General features: G+C 38.8%; 1 long non-coding RNA gene across 1 annotated transcript; it reads right to left on the reverse strand.

The window, feature by feature from the left end:
• Positions 1-307: 307 nt before the first annotated feature.
• LOC127558644 (uncharacterized) lies at positions 308-10,348 on the reverse strand. Its single transcript, XR_007952952.1, has 4 exons — positions 10,060-10,348; positions 6,873-6,939; positions 4,375-4,457; positions 308-479 (listed from the first exon to the last, which is right to left on the reverse strand). It is a non-coding gene; the product is annotated as an uncharacterized LOC127558644 (long non-coding RNA).
• Between the last annotated feature and the right edge of the window lie 6,568 nt (positions 10,349-16,916).

Genomic DNA, 16,916 nt, shown 5'->3' on the forward strand with positions numbered 1-16,916 from the left:
TGCATGGATTTATACAATTAGGTTCTTGACTCAGCCCCTGCCTCGGAGCCTCCACTTCTTCCCTCCCATCCTATTTCAGTAGACTAATCATATGAGCATTGCATCACTGAATCAGCTCACACAAGCAAGACTCTCTGTAGTTGTTTGCTCCTGCCAATGAAACAAAAGGAAACCTGGGAAGATTCTAATGGGAAAAAAATCATTGGGGAATGGGGCGTTAGTGGACCTGGGACTTTGGTTTGGGAAGGAAGATCCCATGACATTGCTGGGTAGACCAGGCTCGGGGAGAAGAGGATCAAGTCAGGAAAGAGCTCATTGAGTTTTATTGTTTCTCTTAGCTCAAGAATTAAAGTGCTTTTAACATTCTCGAAATAGGACTCCCTTGTACAAAGCTCTGATGGCCCTTACTTAGTTATTACTCTGGTATAATTGTGCTGCTCATTGCATCTTGAGATTGCTGCCTTGTACTTTTGCCAGATCTGAAAGCAAGGATAAAAGAAATTAACTGAAGACTGCAAAATCTTTATAATAATCATTTATCTTAAGTCTAATCAATTAATAAGCATTTATTAGTCACTTAATAAGTATCAGACAATGTGTTAAGTGAGGGGGGGGATACAAAAACTGAAGTGAAATATGGTTTGGAGTTTGGCCCCAAAAGTTGGGGTTCAATCATGTGAAGTGTTCACAAAGGCCATTGTCTTTGGCAAAAGATAGATTTATTTAGGGGAATAGTTAACAAACAAAATGAAGGGAAACAATAGACATGGGGAATGGTAAATATGAAATAAAATTGAGAGTGCATATGAGAGACAAATTGCTCAGTGGAACTCACAATTTCCCAGCAGAAAGGGAGCACCCTATGAGGTTGGGGAAGGCTTTTAGCTGACAGGCTAAACCTTGAAAGGGACTCAGCCCCCTAAAAGAGTTAGTTAGTAAGGAGAAGAAGTGGGGTTGGGAAGCAGAGTGGAGTTAGGGGAGATAATATGGGGAAAGGGGAAGGGGAAGGGGAAAGACACTACAAGGCAGAGTTGCCGAGGCTGGCTGACCCAAAAGAAGGGAGCAGCTATGAGATGGCCCTCAAGTAGATTTTATAGGGAAAATTTTACATCAGGAACATGACTAGGGACAAATCCTAGGGCATGGCAAGGTGAGACTGCCCGAAACCCCTACAGAAGGTGGGTCTCAGGGATTTAACATTGGCTTTGGCAAATTCGACATGGATTTCAGACTGGAAGATCTCCCCAAAGGGTGGGACTACGGAGCTAAACTGATCTCTATCATAGCATTCTGCCTGCTTGCCCCAGAGCTCTGCTAACCAGACTTACATTGAAGACCTCCTCAAAACAGACTCTCAAGAACTTTACATTCTAATGAGAGAGATAACACATATACATATTAATATGGAGAATATATATATTAATATATATATAATATACAGTGTTCATTTTATATAATATTGTATTCATTTACATACATATGAATATATATATAAATATGTGACAAATGGATGGGCATTTGGTTTCCATAGTTATGAAAATTAAATTGGAAAAATGAAACTTAAATTAGAAAACTGAAACCCACAAAGACATCAAGGAATAATCTAGAGTGGCATTTATCTTCCAAAAGAATATAAGCTCCTTGGGGGCAAGGACTGGGTTTTGTAATCAGGAATTGTGGTCTGAGATTTGAAAAGAATCTTTTGTTCTTTGTCCTTAGCTCTCCACTGTTACCTTCCCCCTACTATAATGTAAGCTCCTTGGGGGCACAGACTGGCTATATTATGAGGGGTGGAGATTCAAATCCTGTAACTTCTGTGAGATTCCATTAATGGGGACCCAGGAGAAGGACTTCTGCTTCTGGAAAAGAAATAAAATACTAACCTAAACACCCATTCTTACAAGAATGTAAAATAAATCTTTCCTGAATTCATCAGTGAAACGGTGGAGTTCTCTATATTTTGTTTCTTACAGATTTATAGACACATGTATACCTACATGCAGAGATGCAGACATGGGCATAAAATTAATACAAGGTAGTTTGGAAAGGGAAAGAACTAGTAGTTAAGTGAATCGGGAAAGGTTTCTTACGTCAGGGGATGCTTGAGCTGAATCCTGAAGGAAATCAAAGGTGATAAGAGGCAGAAATGAAGCGGCAGGAGGGCCAGCCAATGCAAAAGTATAGAGATAAGAGATGGAGACATCATGTGTGTCCAAGAAGGAGTAAGGTTGTATCACAGAATACAAAGAGGAAATGAATGTGTAAGAAGACTGGAAAGGTAGAAAAGGGCTGGAACATGAAGATAGACATCATTTAGAGCTTAAATGTGATCCTGGAGATAACAGAGGGCCTCTAGACTTTATTGAATAAGGAAGAGACATGGTTAGACTTTGATTCAGGAAAATCACTTTGGTAGCATGATGAGAAAAACACCATACTAAGAATCAGGTGATCTGAGATCTACCTACTGGGAACTAAATTTTCTCATGTGTAACAATAATAGCTAACCTTGATATAGTAGTTTAAAGTTTATAAAGCATATATATAATTTATATTTGATTTGTAAAATAAGAGGATTGGATTGGATTGTCTCTGAGGTTACAGATCTAGAAGTCTATGATTCAAAATCACCAATCTCTTGCTACTCCCCCTCTCCCCCCATTCTGCTAAGAAGAAAAAATACTTATAGTTTAAGTTTCTGCCCTTAGGAAGACTACATCCTCATTAAGCATAAAGGATCAGGTCAAGAAAAATCTGTCTGTCAATTAGGGAGAGTTTCTCAGCTAATAGAAAGTTTTCCATAGTGTACAGCCAAATGATTCTGTTCTTTCTTCATTGTTTCATTCATTTAAGCAAACTTCTCTCTGTCACCTGGACATCCTCCAATAACTTTTTCCACCTCATACTAAAATCTGTTTCTAGGAAGGAGGTTTTCTCTTGAGGGTCTCCAGGGTCTGCCTGAGGACACAACCGCTCAGGCCTGAACCTCATTTTAAAAAGAGAGCTAAGCAAGAAGTAGGCTGGAAATTTATAGGTTCCCTGTATTCTCATCCCCAAACATCCTCATTTTCTGTTCTATGACTTATTAAATGCCAAAATCCTTCATGTAGAATGTAGACCAAGTCAACCAAATGCTAGTTGATTAATTAACCAGACCTTGGATTTGATCCAGAATCATAAGATCCAAATCAATAATTACTGATTAGGAAAATGGATGATATAATAGGCAGACAAGGGTGAGAATCGACACAATTAATTCTAGGAACCTACAATCCTATCATTATTATTTGGCCAAGAGACTGTCCTGCTGTTAGGATCAGTAAGACAAGGGCCAAATACTCTTTTATATGTGTCCCCTTCTCCCTCCTCATTCTCTACCTGTTCCAACATTATTTCCACCCCTGCTAACCAATTTGTGATCTTCTCCTAATACAAAATTCCGTGCCAAGTAATGTCATTCAGGTAAAATAGATTGTAGTCTGGATATGATGGAAAACCACAACTAAAAGCCCTCCCCATTACCTAAAACATCTCTCCATTAGTTTTGCAATGATGTCTGGGGCTACTATATTACTCATTCTTTAGGACTGACACTGAAGATCCCTAAAAATACATTATTGAAGAGACCTAATGCATTCCTATCACAACATAATGTGAATTAATTGATCTGATTAGCTTAGAGTAGGGACCTAAAGAATAGCACACTTAACCTTTAATAGAAGAAGGAAAGCTCAGAAGGAATCCACAAAAGAGATAATAACTCTTTTGAGAAAATTCTTTCAATTGCTCTTTAGAGATGGACAACCATGGTTGCTATAACTCTACAACTAATAAGTGGCAATTACATCTTTTTTTCACAAAACACTTTACATGTATTATTTCATTAGTGTCTCACAACAATTGTTAAGTAGGTCCTACAGAAATTAACTCCATTTTACAGGAAAGAAACTGAAAAATCAAGCTTTGTCTAAAGCCATACCCCCACATCCATATTAAGGACCAGAGGTAGGTTCCAACCTAAAATGTCCTAACAAGGCCTACATGTTCTCTACAATGTTTGTTTTGTGAGATTTTTTTCCTTTTCCTTTTTTTATTCATTCTCTGTCTCTCATTTCCACCATACTTCCAACCTGCCAACTGACATTTTAAGATTTTGGTGATGCTATTCTATAAGCATAATGCACAAGATGATGTGTTATGGAAAGAGTGCTAGACTCAAAATTGGATAGCCCAAGATTCCTGGCTGTGTCCTTTCTAGCCACGTGCTCATGGGCAAATTACATCCTTCTGAACCTAGATTTCCTCATTCATAGAATGGGCATAATTATGTCAGAGCTGTTGCATTTTGTAAACCAAAAATATTATATGAATTACTGTGTTTTGGCTTCTATTGTAAGGACGATAGTAATATTGTCTGCTATGTGCCATGGTTGATAGAGATGGGCAGGATGGATCTCCTTGGGGGAGAAGAGAGAAAGGTTAGATGAAGAAAACTAAGGGAAGGAAGGAGACCAGCTTTGCCTGAGCTTTGCTTGTTTAAGACAGGTTGACATCTGCCATGATTAAGGACCACATTAGGAATGTTAAGTCAGGACCATTTTGGGACAAACTTCCAAGATTTTGGGGGATCAAAGGAACAGAAAATAAATCTGACTTTGAAGATACTAGACGCTCCTTGAAAGAGCAGCTAAATTCAGTTTCAATTGATCAAGGATGGTCAGAAGCAGCTACACTCTAAGAAAGAACACTGGGGAATGAATATAAACTGCTTGCATTTTTGTTTTTCTTCCCGGGTTATTTATACCTTCTGAATCCAATTCTCCCTGTGCAACAAGAGAACTGTTTGGTTCTGCAAACATATATTGTATCTAGGATATACTGTAACCTATTCAACATGTAAAGGACTGCTTGCCATCTAGGGGAGGGGGTGGAGGGAAGGAGGGGAAAAATCGGAACAGAAGTGAGTGCAAGGGATAATGCTGTAAAAAATTACCCTGGCATGCATTCTATCAATAAAAAGTTATTTAAAAAAAATGAAAGAGCAGCTAGATGGCTCAGTGGATAGGATGCTGGGCTGGCAGATGGGAAGTTTCATTTTTGTAAGTTCAAATCCGGCCTCAGACATTACCTGTGTGACTCTGGGCAAGTCACTTAATCCTGTTGGCCCAAATTCATTCATATGGAGAAGAAAACAGCAAATCACTCTGCTCAGTCTTTGCCAAGAAAAACCTAAATGGGGTCATGAAGAGTCAGATATGACTGAAAAACTCATCAGGAGTCAGATATGACCGAAAAACAATTCAACAACAATAATAAAAGAGCTCTTGGAGTGAAAACTTAGGAATTTGAAAAGGAGAGGAAAAAATATCCATCTCAAACCAAGAATGGTCTTCTGTGATCCAAAGGCAAAGGAAAGCACAAGTAAGAAGAAAAGAATTTGCATGTGATTCTAAGGGAAAGATGGTTTTCTCACAGAGTTCATGAGGCCTCAACAAAATGTTGAGTTTGGTTAAAATCATCTCTCACTGTATGAATTCTCTCTCTAAACATTTATATGGGGTCAATTTGATTTGCACATTTAGCAATTAAAAAAAACCTCAGGAACTTTTTTGCTTTCCTTCAGAAGAATTAATTAGTTGCACTCATTTCAATAATAGGAGGCAACTCTCTGAAATCCTCAAGTGAAAGGGAAGTGATTTACATGGAATTTATAGGTTCACTCAACACATATGGGTCATACCAAGACTCCAAAGGGTTATGGGAAGTAATTGCCATTTTTATAGTAGGCACACTGGCTTTTCAAATGCACGGCCAATCCTCCATTCTACAGGATTGATTCCACTTTCCTCATTAATTCCTCCCATATATGCTTATTATTTCTAGTTAGTATTCCTCAGGTTCTGTGCCTTGTCTTCAAAAAGATTTCAATTTGCTTGCCAAGATGTGTTACCAGTTCCTTTCTGAGTCTCTCCCCCCCAACAAGCTACCACAATAACAATGTCTGGGCAGTGGCTGGGAGGGAAGCTGTTGAGGGGCCAGAATAGATGGGCTACCCCCCTTTCACCAGGGGGTTTTAACCTTTTTTAATGTCATGCACTACTTTGGTGAAGCTATGGATCTCTTTTCAAAATAATGTTTTAAATGCATAAAATAAAATAAAAAAACATAGAATTACAAAGGAAATAAAATTATATGGAAATATAGTCATTGATTTTATTTTTAAAAGAAGATCCAAGAATTCTTGAGAGTCTCAACCTTCCCTGACAAGAACACACTCAGAGCCACATAAGCATCTCTAGAAAAGATGCCGGACTCAAAAAACCTTCTTCTAGCTAGGAACAACAGCTTGTGTTCCCCCGAGGGGAGTTTCAGTGTGGAGTGCTAAGAACAATATTCATGGATTCTCAGTGGAGCCTGGAATCTTGGGGCCTAGCAGTATCAGTGCCTGCTGAGCTCAGCCAACCACCAAGAAGAAATTGAATTTTAAAACAGGTTCAATATTAACTACTACTTCTACCTCAAGCTGATGATCTGGGCTCTTAAGAAGAAGCCACCTGATTATAGAGTCATTCTATTAGCATGAGCCCCCACCCCAGTAAGGGGTCTGGCTCATTTTTAATGTACTTCATTAATTCTTCCAAGAGGAGTCTTTCTGAGGGGTTGACATGATTGCTGATATCTTGGAAACAGTACAAGTTTTCCAGCATTCTTTTACATTTCCTTTGTCCCCCAATTCTTTTGCCCCATAAAATAAAGTTTTCCTACTATATCCTTCTCTTCGACATTTTAAAGGGCAGAGGATGAGTGAAGGGGAGCATATATCTGACATTCTATATGAAGGACAAGTAATGAGGCAATAGTCAAGTACTTACCATCTGCACAGGGCAACCAATTGCCCACATCCAGCTCTCATTTTGGTAATATTATTCACTGCTCTGTCTAAAATAAAAAAGCATGTGTAAAGAAACTGTATTATCAATGGCACCTACAGAGACATGGGTCCTTCTCAGAGCCAGTAAACCAGCAGCTTCCTAATAATGTGGTCTGAAGGGTCCCAGAACATCAAAAACAAACAAAACTTTCTTCACTGACCCAAAGTAATTACTCATTTAGGTAACTATATAGTACAGGGGATAAAGTGTTGGGCTTCAAGTCAAGGAGTGAGTTCAAAATTGCTTTCCTCAGTTACTAAATGATCCTGAATAAATCATTTAGCCCTTTTGCCTCAGTTTCCTCAACTGTAAAATGAGCATTAAAATAACAGTTTGGTCATGTATACTTATTATGTATCTAATTTATCCTTTAATATATTTAACATCTACTGGTCATCTTGCCATCTAGGGAAAAGGGTGGGGGGAAGGAGGGGAAAAATTGGAACAAAAGGTTTGGCAATTGTCAATGCTGTAAAATTACCCATGAATATAACTTGTAAATAAAAAAGCTATTATTAAAAAATAAAATAAAATGAGCTTAATATATCACTTCTCTCCCAAGATGGCTTTAAGTTTTAAATGAGATAATATTTGTAAAGAATTTAGCACAGTGCCTGGCACAGGTGCTTTATAATAACTTATTATTATTATTCCTAAAAAGATGAGGCTTTTAAGCCCCTTACCACAGAGTCATTTCTCCCATTAATTCATTGTAAGGTGGAGGTCAATAGAATCTGTAGGTATTGGATACAAGTAAATATCAAGGGAATTAGTTATAGTAGGAGTCCTTGGGAGCTGAATCAAGCCAATTAAGGATACATGTATGGGAGCGGGAGCTTCAGGAAAGAGGTACATAGCATCAAAATGAGGGCAGAAGGGCAGAAAGCAGGACAGGAAGGCCAGGAAAGGTTAATTCATAATCCGCATAATTTAATTCCTCTGCTGGAAGCAGGACTGGTGATCTCTGGGAAAAGGGAGGATGCTTCCACTCTCAGAGTCTTGTGAGCTCTGTTCTACAGAGATAGCTGGTTTGCAGTGGACACTGATGATGGCAAGGAAAGTGAGTCCCTTTGTCCCCAGTGATGGTTCTCCACCATGCTTCCCAGTTTAGAAGCAGGGAAAGGTATCCAAACTCTCAGCCTTCTGGGGCCATTTTCACTAGAGTTTGAGAGGAGATAGTGCTCCAGGTGATGGCTGGGGCCTGACTTGCCTCCTGCAGGACTGCTCCAATCTCTCCCTTAGGGTATCCTGTTGCTGCAGCCAAGTCTCATCTGCCTCTAAGAGGCTGTTGTTTGGCTGTTTTTCAGCCTTTGTCTCCCCAGCTTTGGGAAAATGTTCTGTTATTAGTCTTGCCATGTTAATATGAATTTGTCAGTGTATTATTTATCTCTTCATTGTTTACACTTTAAGGTTTAACTTTAGGGCTGGAAGGAAAAACTTTGTTCCCAGATCAAGGAATTTCAGGCAGTTTTGAACCAGTAAGAGAAGTATTTGGAAGAAATGATACTCCTGACATCGTACCAAATGGCCAGCCTCCGACTCCAAATAGTCAGCCAGTGCCCCTCTTTCTTTAGCTTTCATTGATGAGGAAGAGTTGGCTGTGGCCATTTTCTAGAAACAGATGTGCTGACTTTTATTTGGGGATACAGGATACTGCAAGGTTTGTCTATGAATTCAGGAAACTAACATTAAAAAAAAAACAAAAACAAAAACAAAAACAAAACAACTACATGGCATAGTAGATAGAGAACCAACCCTGGAGTCAGGAGGATCTGAGTTCAAATTCGATCTCAGACACTTAACATTTACTATCTGGGTAAGTCACTTAACTCCAATTACCTCTGGAAAAAAGCAAAAAAAAAAAAATCCACCCTTTTATTAGTCTTTTATTTTTATATTGTCTTCCTTTCTGAACACCTCTTTCTCCCTTCCCATCCCCAATAAACCATCCCTCGTAACAACAAATTAGAGACAAAAAAGTTTAGCAAAACCACCAACTGTATGTGATAGTGTATGCTGCACTCTACATCCATAGTTCCCCAGCTTCTTCTGGTAACTATGATTCGAAAGCATTCAGTTTCCTTTATTTGCTTTTTTCATTCACATTGTTTTAGTTGTTGTATACGTTGTTTTCCTGGTTCTCTCCTTACTCTGTCTCATGTAGGTTTATGTAAGATTTCCAAGCCTTCCCTGAATTCTTAATTTTCATTGTTTCTAATAGCAGAGTAAGATTTCATTATGTTCATATATAAGGAAACTGATTTCTAAAACCACCATAATAGAAATTATATATACTGTTCCCTTCAGTATTGGAAGGAAGGGAAGGGAAGGAAAGAGGAGAGGGGAGAGAAGGGGAAGGAAGTGGAGGAGAAGGAGAAATAGTAAAGGATGGAAGGAAGGAAGGAAGGGAGGGAGGAAGGAAAAGAGGGAGGAAGGAAGGAAGGAAGGAAGAGAGAAAGAGAAGGAGAGAGGGAGGGAAGAAGGGAAGGAGAGAGGAAAAGAGGGAGAAGGATTGAAAGGAAAGAAAGAGGGAAGAAAAAAGGAAGGAGGAAGGAAAGGAAGGAGGGAAGAAGGGAAGAGCAAAGGAATAAGAGAAGAAACAAAGGAAACAAACATTTATAAAGTACTTATTATGCTCCTGGTACAATGCTAAGTTCTGAGAAACAAACAAAACAAAGAAAAAGTTCTGAGATAAAATACAAGCAAAAACAAATTAGTCTCTCTCCTCAAGAAGAATACATGTTAATGGGGAAGACAACATACAAAAGGGGACCCAGAAAGGGGGGAGGAGAAAATGAGGGTACTCCTGTAGTGTAAGTATGATTTGGAACCCAGGAAGTCAGGTTTAGGACTGGGAGGGAAATGAAGTTAAGTCAGCCTGGACCTTTCCACAAAATGAAGGCTCTAAGAGTCATAAACTAATGGGAGAAAGGAGGTAAACCTTGTGGATGTTCCACGATGAGTATGCAACAAAGTTGGTAGGATATTCTAGTAAGTGAGGAGGCCCTAGCTGCTGAGGATAGTTCAAGCATAAGACAAAAGAAAATAATGATTTTGAAGTCCAGAATGTCAGGAATAGAGCCCTTGGCAGGGGGTGTGTGGGAGAGTGTCTATTGTCATGACTTACAATACTTTGGAAATTCCTTTATGAGAATTATCTTCAAAAGCTGCAGCTTGTCCTTTTAAAATTTCCTTTTCCTCCTTTGAGCCTCAGTTTGATCTGGAAGACAACCAACAGTCATAGGGAGTTGTTTGTCCTATGAAAAAGAGGAGAAAGCAATCTGGGTAAGACCGTTTGGGGTCAAGAACAAAGTGTTACTATAGAGTAATTTGCTTATTTTTCCTTTGTGGTTCATAAAAATGCTCTGAAAGCAATAATAAAAGAAGAGCCTTCAAAATCATCTGAGCAGCAAAAGCATCATTAGAATAAGCTTCACATGGGGACTACTTTGGAGGAAAAGACTCTTTAATTAGATAAATTTCACAATCTTTATTTAAAAATCATTCTGACTACTATATTAGTATACCTCATATACTGTATCTTACACTATGAAGGAACATCTCATATACCAAATTCTCTGCTAGATTGACAGTCCTCAGAAAAGGGAAGCCTAGAAACCTAGCTTCGCCTCCCTAATTCCTCTGTGACTTAAGTTTTTTTCCACCAGCACCAGCTTCTCCCCCCTACTCTCACCCCCCAAACAGGAATAAATAAAACAGGAGGGATATGGATTGACAGATTTAGTGCTTGTTGACTACTCTCAGATATGGGTTTGGTTTCTGCCTTCTGGTTCTTTACTTTCTCATGAGCAAATATTCATAGAAAAGGTAATCAGATTAATATTTATAAGATATTTGGCTCAGAAAGATCTTGAAGTCAGGAGCAATGGTTCCCTGAAGACACGTATGCAAGGGCTGTCTAGAAACAAAATGTCTTGAAGAGGACCAGATAGCACCAGGATGGATATTAAAAATAAAAACAAAAATATAATCTGACCCTTGTAATGCACACGTTCATCCAGAAGCCTATATGCAGATCTGACCAGTGCCTCCCAATCAAAGATGGCATTTATAAAGATCTTTGGAGGGCTCAGTGAATAAAAAGCTAAGCTTGGAGTAAGAAAGACTTACTAAATTAAAAAAAGAGGATTATTCCATTAAAAAAGGTGAAAGCTGAAAGCTGATATGATAGAAGCCTGTACCAAGTTCAGAGTTTATAGACAGAGTAAATGGAGTTGTTCTCCATATCCTGGAGTACTAGAATTAGGGGACATCTCTTGAAAGAAGTAAGAAAAAGTAAGAATTACCTTCCACAACAGGTAAAAACATAAGGAACTCATTATCCCCAAATACCATAGGATGTGAGGTTTAGATCAAATATCCATATTAGATTGCAAGCATCTCAAGATTGTAAAGATTGTATCTGATTTCATAAATGAAGGAGTGAGGATCCAGAGAGATTGAGGTGATTTTGCTAAAGTCACACACATACTAAGTGGCAAAAGCAAGATATTGTTCTCTCTGCTAGGCAGGTAAATGTCAGACACCCCTGATCTAGATGACTTCTACAGTACCTGCGATTTCTGTGACTTTCCCCCAGACCGGGGGTTACATTATTGGTCTTTCATTGCGTCCCTGGCCATCTCCAGTCCTCCTGATCTCTATTTGACTATGACCCCAGAGGGGTGTGGAGGAGAAAGCAAGGCTGGTGACTTTGTCCAGCCCCCCCTCACTTGCATGTCATGGCATCCCCCCCCTGAGATTATGGTCCTCTTCAAGAATGAAGGATAATCAGTAACATGTAGTTCAACTCCTAATTGGGTCCAGCTTCTACTGGAGGTAAGGAACCTTGATCCCAGATACACAAACTGGTTTTTGTAGGATTTGGAGGCCCGTAAAGGAAGAGTAAACACCAAGAAATGTATTAGTGCGATTGTTCTGGGCTTTTGCTTCCAGTTAGCATTAGGGCCTTGAGTTTCAGAGGGGCAGGGGAATGACAAGTGGAAAAAAGAGGAAATGATAAAGCCTCACAAATAGAAAGGCCCCACCCTGGTTGGCTTTGAAGTCCTAAATCCTTATCTCTCCCCTGAACCTTTTAAGGCTCACCATTCCTAATCACTCCTGGTACCAGAAGAAAGTAAACAGTCTTAAACCTCTCAGTCTTCTAGGGCAAGGGCATTTAGCTATATTTTGACAACTTCCTCTTCCTGTTTTCAAATTGGTAAATACTTGGTTCACATGAAAAGTCCTAGTAGGCCAAGCTCTGATTTTTCTCTGATGATTCATAAAGCAATATGTGTTTAAAAAAAAAAACACACCTTAATTAATTAAAAAATAATAAAATAAAATAAATACAGGCCAAATGCACATCACATTCCTCCATTCTGCTCCCTCCACCCCAAAATAAGACACCTTTTTTTTACAAGCTAGGTACAGGAGGGATAGGGGAGGGAGAGAAAGCATAGCTAAACTGGGGCTCCTGACTTCCTCGGTGTTAATTACTAGATCTCATTCTAGCTTCAAGATCAGCTCTCTTTCCTGAACAAATTTAAAAACAAAAAACAAAAGCCCAACACCTTTTCCTAAGTACTCACTAAGTGTCAAGCACTGTGCTAACTCCCAGCTTCCCTCTTCGCACTTGGGACTTTCTCACATCCCCACCAGCAGATTTCTCACCCGGAAACGTCTCCACTCTTTGCTTCTCTATTCTAATGGGTGAGATTCTAGTCTGGAGCTCCATCTCAGGGGGTTCTCAGACTCATTTCATTCCCAGGTGCACTCATCCCTCTCCAAGCTCCTGCCTCCCCCATCTTCTTTCCAGTTCTCTTTTATGTATCCTTAGCTTTCCTCAATAGAATGAAAGTAATTTGAGGGGAGAAAATATCCTCATTGCTTGTATTTGTCTGATTCAGAGTAAGGGCTTAGTAAATTTATCTATCTATCTGACTGGCTGGCTGCCTATCTATCCTTCTATGTAGTGATAGAGACACATTCTAATGGGGAACTACATATACAAGGAAGATGGAGCCCAGGAAGGGGCATTTTGGTCCAGAAAGTTACCATGGTAAGTAGAGCCAGGGGGAAGTAGACTGACATATCCTATCCAGAAACAATAGTAAAGCTGATTTGATTAGTTCAAGGTTCTAGAATTAGCAGGGAAGTGGGGAGATAGAGAAGGAGCAGGGGGAGAAGAAAGGACAATAGAGGAGAGATAGAAAGGGGAGGACAGAGGGGGTCTCCAAGGGAGGAGAGGAAAGGAGAGAGAAGAACAAGGAGAGAAGAGAGAAAAGGAAAAGAAAGAAGAGAGGTAAAAAGAGGAAGTGTGAGGAGAGGAGAAGATAAGAAAGGAAAGGAAAGGAAGGGAGAGGAGAGGAAAAGATAAGAAAGGAAAGGAAATGAAAGAAGAGGATAAGATAATAAAGGAAGGAAAAGGAAAGAGGAAAGGAAAGAAAAGAGGAAAAGAAAAGAAAGAGGAGAAAAGAGGAGGGGAGAGATAGAGAGGAAAAGAGAAGAGAGGGAAGAAGAGAAAAGGAGAAGGAAGGAGAGGGGAAGGGAGGGAGGAGTGATATATGAAAGAGAGCTTTTATTTTAAATTGAGAACAAAACATCCAAATCTCTCAGATCAGGGATTATGACCCTCTTGCACAGTTGGTCAGCAGTATTCTATCATTCATATATATACACACATGTAAATACATATGTATATATATATAAATACATATATACAAATATTGTAATAAATATGTATATATATATACACACATAAATATTCTCTTTCCTTCTCGTTTTGTTGTCTCTTGATCACCTTTGCTTCCTCATTTCCTTTCCTTTTCTCCTATTCCTTTCTTCTTGATGTTAGTGGGAAAAGCAAATGTCTTCTCTCTCCCTTTCACTTTTCCCTTCTTTGCTCTATGCTTTAGTTATCCCCTGGTACTCCTTGGTTCTTTTGGTGACCTAGAGGGCCAAAGAGATTGCTGACCTCAGACTTAAAGGCAGCTTCCTTTTTGCTTAGTCAAATCTCTAGAATAAGTGGGAAACCACTCATTAAAACGGAAGAGAAACTGCATTCCCAGGTGGGAATGGGGAGAAAACTAAAAAACTCCCTCGGGTCCTTGATCCTGATAAAAACACTTCAAGGCTCCTGCTTAAAAGGAAACAGCAAAGGACCCTCACTGTCCCCTAGCAAACACAGGCCACTTCCCTAGTAACTTTCAAATGGCCACCTCACTCTTCAAGAATTTCAAAGCAAATTTTACTTTGGGTGTCTTAATAGGCACCTGTCACGCAGCCGGAGCGACTGCGTCGCCTGCAGGAAAAGTGGTAAGCAATCCACAGAGCCAAATTATAGTGTTTTAGCCCCATTATTATGTTCAGAACTCAAGCAGCACTCTCCCTTCTCACCTAGGGGAGAATTCTGCTGAGCAGATGGATACCCTGGCTGGAGGGGATTTGTAGTCTACATTCCGAATCACATTCATGCTGTGAGGAAGGCAAGGATTTGAAATTCAGAATCTTGCCTCCCTGCCCTAGGAAAAGCCTGGCCTGGTCCTGGCCCAGGCCATTGGGAACTCCATTCTTTCTGGAATAAATTGCTTTTCTGTCTAATTCTTTCAAGGCATCGGAGTTCAATTTGTCTTTCTGAGTGGTTTTTATGATAGACACAGCAGAAAGGCAGTTTATTCTCATAGATTATTTTGTTCTCTGGATAGAACTATGGGGCCTTGGCAAGACACCCATGTGGGAATATATGCTACAGTTCAAGTCCAAATCCTAGGTAATCTTCACATTAACCAATTAATCTCAGTGACAATCTGGATATGGCTGATACCCCCTTTTCTCTCCTCCGACTGCCACCCCCTCACTGGAGGCCCTCATGTCAAGTCCAATCTGTAAGTATTTAAGGGATGGACCAGCCCAGTGCTAAATAAATGCTAAAAGTCGTTTTAGCAGGAGCTCCTTTAGAAGGAGCTTACCTTCTACAGGGGAAGACAATGCATAAAAGGGAATTGAAAAGCAAGGGAGAGGGGGGTAGGAAGTGGCGGTACTGGCTTTGGGCCATGGAAATAAAGGCCTAGGGAGAGTCAGAAATTAATACACACTACCTCAGAGACTCATATAGAAATATGTGGTTAGAGACGGACATATATTCATATAATAGCCTTATAAATAATTATTCCTTTAAATAACATAATGAGCTTCCTAATCATATAATTATCATGTATTTATATAGACAAAGGGAGGTTTCATAGAAATGAAGGCATAGTTGTCATGGCTCTGTTCCTTAAAATGTATGTTCTAGGAGGAAGTAGCCAGTCCGAAGGGGAGACCAAAGGGTGAAAAGTATTTCCAATGTGAGTTGTCCAGGAATAGAGTGACCTTCTAAGGGAAAGAGGTAGACGTGGAATGGTGGACAAAGTTCTGTCTAGTCTAGAGAGTGTAGAGAAATGAAATTTTTAATTACTTAATTTTTTATTTAATTATTTTTATTTATTTTAATAACTAATTATTGCATTAGAATCAAGGTTTTCCCCCCTTTTCTACTTCCTCCTTCAGAAACCAACCAGTGGAGGAAATCTCTTTTTTTTGGGGGGGCGGGGTGGGGAATTACATCTTTTAATTTCTTAAAATTTGTTTTGTTTTAAAAAAAATAAGAAAAAACAAAAACAAAAAAGGAATACACAACAAAAGTTGTGTTGGGCACAACAGAATATAGGGAGGAATCAAAATCTATAACAACAATATATAACTTTCTATATTAGTAGAAGAAATTATATTTATGAATGTCCATCTTTACTTCCTTGTAAATTGTTCTTTGGTTCCCTGCTGTATACCTTTTTTACTTTATTCTTTTTTTCCCCTTTTCATCCTAACCTCTACCCCCAAGCAGGCTACAGTTAAGAAAGGATATATTTATGTATATAGATGTAGATATATACATACACACACAGACATATACATCCCTCTCCCCGGCATATACATACACATATCTTTCTGATATCTGCTCTTTGCTTTAATTCTGATCCTTAACTTGCCCTTATTCATGGATTCCTCCCTTGTCTTTTTCCCTCATCCTTTGCTTCCCCATCCACCCATTCCCTCCCACTCTTACTTCTTTATAGATTTTGGATGGTGCTATGCCGTTTACGATACATATGTAGTATTGCCTATTTAACTCATTCCGATCTGAGTAGGTTTTCAGAACTACAAGTCCTCCTTTCCCCTTTAATGCCTGTCTATTCTTCCTCTGTACCTCATTTGAATAACTTGATTACTATTATTACTTTAACTCTGACCCACTCTTTCTTTTGAGCTACCCTCAATCTTAAACATATGGTATATTTTTCCATGTAAGAAAAAAAAAAACAAACATAAACAATTTGTCCATGTTGAGTTCCTTGAAAACGATCTTTGATATTGGCTCTTAAGTGTTAAATTTTCTGTTAAGTTTGGATTTGGTTGATAGAAAGTCCTGAAAATCTGAAAGTTCGTTGAATGTCCATTTTTCTCATTTAATATTATAAATAATTTTGCTGGATGTGATAGTTTTGGCTGCAAGCCTAGTTCTTTTGATTGTCAGTAGATATAATTCCAGGACCTGCAGTCTCTTTCTATAATTATTAAGTCCTTACAATTCTAATTATAGCAGTAGAATATTTGAATTTTTTTTCTTGTTTCTTGCAAATTTTTCTCTTTGATCTGGTGGTTTAGAAATTTAGCAATAATATTCCTATGTGTTTTCCCCAGAGCATATCATTGAGATGGTGATCAGTGTATTTTTTTCTTTCTATTTTCTTTTCCTTTTCTATTTTCCTTTCATGTTCTATCAGTACAAGACAATTTTCTCAGATTATTTCTTGCATTATTGTGTCAATGTGTCAAAGTCCTTTTTTTGGTCACAACTTTCAGGAGGTCTAATTATTCTTATATTTTCTCTTCTTGATCTGTTCTCTAGATCTGTCATTTTTCTTATAGAATGTTTCACAT

This window comes from Antechinus flavipes, chromosome 4, assembly GCF_016432865.1.
Source record: "Antechinus flavipes isolate AdamAnt ecotype Samford, QLD, Australia chromosome 4, AdamAnt_v2, whole genome shotgun sequence".
NCBI classification, from domain to species: domain Eukaryota; kingdom Metazoa; phylum Chordata; class Mammalia; order Dasyuromorphia; family Dasyuridae; genus Antechinus; species Antechinus flavipes.